This window comes from Humulus lupulus, chromosome 5, assembly GCF_963169125.1.
Source record: "Humulus lupulus chromosome 5, drHumLupu1.1, whole genome shotgun sequence".
Lineage (NCBI taxonomy): Eukaryota > Viridiplantae > Streptophyta > Magnoliopsida > Rosales > Cannabaceae > Humulus > Humulus lupulus.
The window spans coordinates 180,924,898-180,932,416 of record NC_084797.1 but is presented as its reverse complement, the minus strand read 5'-3'; positions in this window follow the sequence as shown (position 1 = coordinate 180,932,416).

The window sequence follows — 7,519 nt, the reverse complement described above, 5'->3', positions numbered from 1 at the left end:
TAATAAAAAAAAAATCACCATGATCACTAAGGAAATGGTGAAGTTCTGCAGTTTCAATAAGAAGGAAGTCTAGCTTCGGCTTTGCTGGGTCTTTGATTGATCATCGACCGAGCTCTCTCGCCAGGATCTCCACCTATGACTCTTGATGAAGAAAAAGGGTCATTGGCGGGAAGTTTAAAATTTTTTATAACTTAATAAAGTGTTTTTTAAAATTTTCTTTTTCTTTAAGAGTTTTTCTTTTATTTTGTTGATATTTTTTTCGATTTTATAATTATATTTTATTAAAAATAATTTTGAATATATATTTTATGTTATTACTATAGAAATTATTTATCAAATATATATTTTAAAATTTGATATTAATTGAACCAATTAGTATTTGGGCCAAGCAACTTGGTATATCTACATGGGGAAAGAGCTGTAACTCTAAAAAAATTATTGAGTATTTGGTAAATTATAAATTTTAATGTGTTGCAAGTTATAAAATTTATATTTAGAAAAACTGTATTTAGTAAGCTATATGATTAAAGTACTATTAAATATAACTCTTTTTAGCAAAGTACTATTAAATATTAAAAAACCAAAATAAATGTCATATTTATTTTATTTTAATTTATTAAAATAAATTTACACATTTTAAAGAGATTTCAATATAAATATTATATCTATTTAGACATGTTAAAATTAAAATGTGTTTTTGATAAGACATATAATGTGATCATCAACAAAAATATTATATTATATAATATATACATATAATGTGTGTATATATATATATTATAACTAGTGGATGAAGCTAAGATTCTAATTATAACAATCATTGTATAATAATATAGTCATGATACAATAACAAAATGTAAAACTTAAATTATGCAAAACTCTCACTTTCTATGTCTAATGTTTTTTTCCCTAAAGCATGAAATTAACAAGCGCTTGATAAATTATAATTTTAAAACACTATGAGAGGCAAAAATAATACTATATTGTATAATAAATGGTTTGTTGATATAAAATATATTTAAAAATAATTAATAAATATAAAGTTATAAAATACTTTTAGACAAAATAAAAAATATTTAAAATTTAAAATATTATTTATGTTATTATCATATTAATTTATTTTAAATATTTGAATTTAAATTAATATATAATAAATAAGTATATATTCAAATAAAAAAAACATATTTATTTAAAAAAAAAATTAAAAAGTTTAAAAGTTAGGTTGCGTCAACTTTAGCTTTTAGCTGTAACTTAATAAATTCTTCAATAAGTTAGTTTGTGACTGTTTAAAAAAGAGAAAATATCAGTTTGACCCCTGTATTTTTCCTGAATATTCTATTGGCCCTTATGTTTTGTTAAATGATATTTCTGATCCTATGTGTTTATAAAATGGATCAAAATAGTACCCTAAGCCCAATTTTGGTCAAATATTTGTTCAATATTACACAAATACCCTCAAGTTTTTAATAAATCAATTAAAAGTGAATTTTTTTTAAAAATAAATTAAATTAATTTTAGAGGGAGCATATCAGTTTGGTCCTTGTATTTTACCCGAATACTCGATCGGCCCCTGTGTTTTGTTAAATGATATTTCAGACCTTATATTTTGCAAAATGGATCAAAATAGTACCATGAGCTCAATTTTGGTCAAATATTTTTTCAATATTACTAAAATAACCTCATTTATGTAAATTATTTCATTTTAAAAATATAAAATATAATATTATTGAATTAAAAATAATAAAAAATTGAAATAAAATTTTTAAATAAAAAATAAATATTTTAATTAGTTTTTAAATTATAAAAAAATAAAACCTAGAAAACTCAAACCATTAAATTGAAACTTGAATCAAGTAAACAAAATTCTTTGTTTTTTTTTTCTTCTAATTTCTTCTTCATCTACTTTTTCTTCACGGAAGCTTGGAGGGAGGCCCACAAAGGTGGCTACATTGTTGAAGAGGACGCTGAAAAATTTGTGTTGTGCGAGGGAGCTTCATTGATCTGGGCACCTCTAACTAGCCTCGCACCTTAGACGACACCAATACCTAGCACGGGGGTAGCTTCCATGACTCCGGTTGCCTGGGGCTCTTGGGTTTTAAGCATGCTCAATTTTCTTTGTATTTGGGCTTGAAGGCTCTGGGTTTATGGGTTTCAAGATTTCATGCATGCTTAAGTTTCTAGGTTTCTCGATTTTTTATGGGGAGTTTTTCTGATTAGATTTTTTTTTCATATGTTAATGCCAAATATGAGATTTTGTTATTATGGTATCAGATCTAATTTTTGTTTATAAATTTGGGTTTGGTGGATTGATAATTGTTTGGATTGTTTACATTGATATTGGTTGGATTTTATTTTAGTATTTAGGTATTGTGTAAAAAAATTATAATGGATTTTTGTTTTGAAATTTGGTTTACCGATTGAGATTTCTGGGTCAACGTTTATTTAAACATGAGTTTGATTCTTGGATTGTTCTTGCATTTAAATTTTTGGATTTTTGTTCAGAATATGAATACATGAGAGAAGAAGGGATGAAGAGTGAGAGAAAGAGAGAGGAGAGAAAATGATTTTTTATTTGGATTAGTTTTTTTATTTCATTTAAATATATTTTTCTATAATTTAAAATTAATTTTAGTCTTAAATATATTAATTTTTAAAACAATTTATAAGTTAGACTAATGAAATTATGACATATGGCATTGTATTATTTTAAAAATTGATATTCATTTAAAATTTGAGGGCGTTTTAGTCATATTAAAGAATTATTTGAAAAAAATTAGGCTTAGGGTATCATTTTTATCCATTTTGTAAAATAGAGGGTCTGAAATGTCATTTAACAAAACACGGTGCCCGATCGAGTATTCAAGAAAAACAGGGGCTAAACTTGTATTTTCCCATTTTAAAATAAATAAAACAATTAAAATATATTAAAAACTAAAACATAAAAAAATTGAAAATTAATCCTAATTCCTTCTTTCTTTTGGTAACCCTAAATTTCTATTCTAACCCCAACCCTAAATCTCCAATCTTCATCTTGTTCTTCCATCTTCTTCTTATTCTTCTTATTTTGTTTCTTCTTCTGTTGGATGGGCAACGAACAGAAGGGCAGAGAGAGGGTTGCGAGATGGGTTCACAGGTGGAAGGAGTGTTGGGTGATGGGCTCTTGGAGGGAGGGTTGGATTGGGCTTGGTCGCGAGGGGTCAAGGGTCGAAGGTTGCGTGAGGGTCATGTCGTGAGGCTACTACTTCCTCCTTATCAGATCTGGTTCTTCTTCACCTTCTTCTTTCTTGCAGGTGATTGGATTGATGGAGGAGTAGCTTCATCTGGCGGAGATCGACACTGTTCGAATAGAGCAGCTGCCAAGGCTACAAGTCCAATTGATGTAGCTTTTGGTCTGGTGATATGAACACGTGGAGAGGCACAAGTAATAAATCTGGGTCCCAATTTCTATTCATTTTTGTTTGTGGAATATATTTGGTGCTAAGTTTGAGAAAGAAGAAGAAAAACAAAAAAGATGATTTGAGGTTTTGTTTTGATTTTGAGATGTAATGCTGAATTTGGGTTTGATTGTTATTTTAATTCTGAAATACGATGAAAATTTTGGTTTTGAATTTAATATGTGATTTTGATTATGAAATTTATGTTTGAAATGTGATATGAATTGATGAATTTAGGATTTGAGTTTAAAATTTATTTTGAGTTTGAATAAGAGAAAAAAAAAGCAATGTTTTTTAATATTTTTTTGGGTTTAAGTTTGAGTTTAGGTTTATTATATTTCATTAATGTTAATGTTTTAGTAAATATATATGGATTTATAATATTTTCTATTTTTAAAAGAGGTATTTTAGTAATCTGGTTTGGGTCCACGAAATTATGATAAATTTCATGTTTTTATGTGATAAGTGATATGTGATATGTTATACCTAACCGTTACGTATGTTTTATTTTATTAACCTGTCAGTTCGATCACACAAGTATTCCTTCAAGTGTTAGAGGCCAAAAGGTGATAATAGTTGAGTTATGGAGGTCAAGGTAGAAATACAAGTTTTATGCTAGAAAGTGTAATTTGTAACAGTTAAAACTATTATCTCAAGGAAAATTACTAAAGAGGACTTAACTGAATGCATAAGGAAGTTTAGATGGAGGACAAGAGGGTAATTACGTATTTATTAATGAATAGTCATAAATAATATTAAAAAAGGGAAATCATGGTTAGGTTTTCACGACTGTCAGTCACGTATTTTTACGAAAGTATTAGGTTAGCAGATTAAGATACATTTCTCTCAATCTTGATCTAAACACTTTGAGGCATAAGGAATTGGAGGAGGACCTTGGTGGTTGAATTGATGGACTAGAAGTTATCATATGTTAGAGAATATATTATGCAATGGAATATGGAAACCAAAAAACAACTCTAAGTAATAATACAATAGAAAAGGTTTTGACTAAAATAAATGTTACAACTCAATCGCCAATGAATACAGGTAAATGGAAGTGAGAAGATATAGAAGAGAAGAATATTACAAACTCAAAGCAAAATAGTACATGTAAATATAAAGAAAGAATGAAATAAAACAAAAGATGTAAAGAACAAGAATAAAAACAAGAACTCTCACACAACAAAAGTGTAGAGTAGTGGGGATCACCAACTTGAACAAGGCTCAAGACCTTTGTCCAAAAGCTTATTTTCTCCTATTTTCTAAGCACTTAGGGATCTCACAAGGAAATAACTCTCTCGAGCTATCAAGCCTCTTTGATGTATTTTCTAGCCAAGTGTTTTGTAGAAAGAAAATTGTGTGTCTTACAAGTGAGCACTAGTCTCCTATTTATAGAGTTTTGAGACACCCTTTCAATTTAAAATTCCACCAACCTCATGGTATTTACCAATGCTTAACTGGATGCTTATGGAATTAAAATGAAGATTTGGGAGTTACTTGGGATGTTAGAAATCAAATTGGAAAAAAAATTAAAAAATAGAGTTGGCTGTCAGCACCCCTAGCCGTGGCTTGGGACAAGTCTGGCCACAGCCGCTAGGTACTAACTCCCAGGCCGCGGCCTGGGATACTTGTGGCTACGGCCACCAGCCTGTTTCAGCTTGCAATTTTTTGTATTAAAAAAAATGTCACAATCTCTTCCCACATGATTTTGTAACCTCCATATACCTAATGGTAGTTAAGAAGATGTCTTCAACAACGATATTACTTAATGGCTCTATAAAATTCAAAGAAAAATGTGTAACTCTCAATGTACACATTATTGGGTAATATTTGGGAGTCCCAAATTTGTAACTAGTTTTCTAACTCCAAAATATGTTACATTTGGACACACACATGTGTCTAATTTTCTAACTCTCAATAATATGTTACAAGGTGTGACAAATCACATTTGTCTTATTATTTAGTATAACATTATATTATATGAAATAATATAACATCATACGAAGCAAGGATTTGGGATTTGTAGCTGAGATATTGATCTGTAAGTTCTTTAAAATATGGTAGATTTAGGTTTTGGTGGTGAAAAGAGTTAAATAATAGTGTTAATTGGTAAATTGATGTTTATTAGACATCTAGGATAAATTTTACTTGGGTTACAAGTGTTAGAAACATGTTAGGTTGCTTGGGTATGTGATTTAAGGTCAAAAGTTTGCGATTACGTTTAAAATTTAGGTTATAATTGCAATATGTAATTTTTGAGTTTTCGATGAGCCCCATCGCGCTGCTTGCCCAGAAAGCGAGAACTCTCTATGAGTGCGACCGCACTACTTGCCCAGAAAAAGAGATTTGGACTTTATTGTCATTTTGGTTATGATTTAGTCTCTGAAGTTATGGGTTATGTATAAAATGGTTTTAGAACTTTCTTAAGGATATTTTGAGGATGAGTTATCCTTAGGAGGGGCTTAGGTGTATTCTTAATATGGTATTGGTTTGACATGAAATTGAAGGTTTTGGTATATGTCTTGTGGCTAGGGTTCGCTAAGGATACTTGAAGGGACACGTTAGTGAGTGTGGATCGCTACTGCTATCAGGGTAAGAAGAGTTGACGTCTGCACACTGAGTTTACAATCGACGAAGTCTCTTACGATAATTTTTTTTAATTATGCTTTAAGTATTAATATGTTGCATGTATATGTTAAATTCATGCATGGTGTGCCTGCTTGTGTTAGATATATATATATATATATATTGCCTCAATGGAAAAAGTAAGACTCTTACAACTCTAAGCAAAAGAATAAAAAAGACAAAGTGATTGATTAAATATGTTATAACTCTATTGCAAAAAATGCATGTAAATGTAGAAATAGTAGATAAAGAGAATAATGAAAAAAATACAACTCTAGACAATAGGTACAAATAAATTATAAGTAGTAGAGGGAAGATAAAGAGGAAATTATAACTCTAAAAACAAGAGATACAAGCAAATGTGTAAATAGAAAATAAGAGAAGGAGATGAAAAGCAATAGTAGAAAAATGGATGAGCAAGAACAATTAACAAATAATCTCACTCACACAGCCAAAGTGAAGAGCATTGGGGATCACAAACTTGAAAATGTTTACAACCTTTGTCCAAAATCTTATATCCCCCTATCTCAAGCACTATGGGATTCTATCAATATTGGAAATAGTTCTATAGAATAAACAAACATTTAGGTGATTTTCTAGCCCAGTGCTCTAGTGGATAGAAAATGGTGTGTCTTAAAAGTTAGCAATAGGCTACTATTTATAGAGTTTTGAGACACCCTTTGAATTTCAAATTCCACCAACCCCCAAGGCTGTTACCAATTTTTAATTGGATGTTTATGGAATTAAAAATGAGTTTTGGGAGTTACATGAGTAGTCAGGATCGTTTAAAGTGGAAAAGGCAAATTGGTTTTGGCTGTCAACCTCACTGGCTGCGGCCAAAGCTATTCCTGACCATGGCCATGAGTCTCTATTCCCCAGGTCGCGACAGGGAACACATGTGGCACCACAGCCCAATTTCAGCACATTATTTTTGTGCTATTTTCCAAATGGCTCTATACTCTTCCCACATGACTTTGTAACCTCCAAACACATTATGAGAGTTAAAATCATGTCTCCAACAACCATATCACTTATGACTTTGAAAAATTCAAAGAAAAATGTGTAACGTCAAATCTATACATTATTGGGTAATATTTGGGGGTTACAAACTTGTAACTCCAAATATGTTACATATTTTAATATTCCTATTATCCAAAAAATGTAACTCTTATTTTATATGTTACAATATGTGACACGCATTGTCACATTTATTTGATCTAAATGTCATATTATATAAATAATATAACAACTTGACATGCTTACATTATTAATTGCATGTCTACGTTACAAACATTGCATGCTTACGTTGTTTCGTGCTTAGTTGCACAACTAGCCAATTTATTCTAGTCTACATTCTTTTGGGTTATGTTTATGTGTCTATGATTATTTATTTTGTTGTTTTGATTATGTTGCTATTAATTTATGTTACCTAGTTAAGGCTAACGGGTTGTGTCCTACAG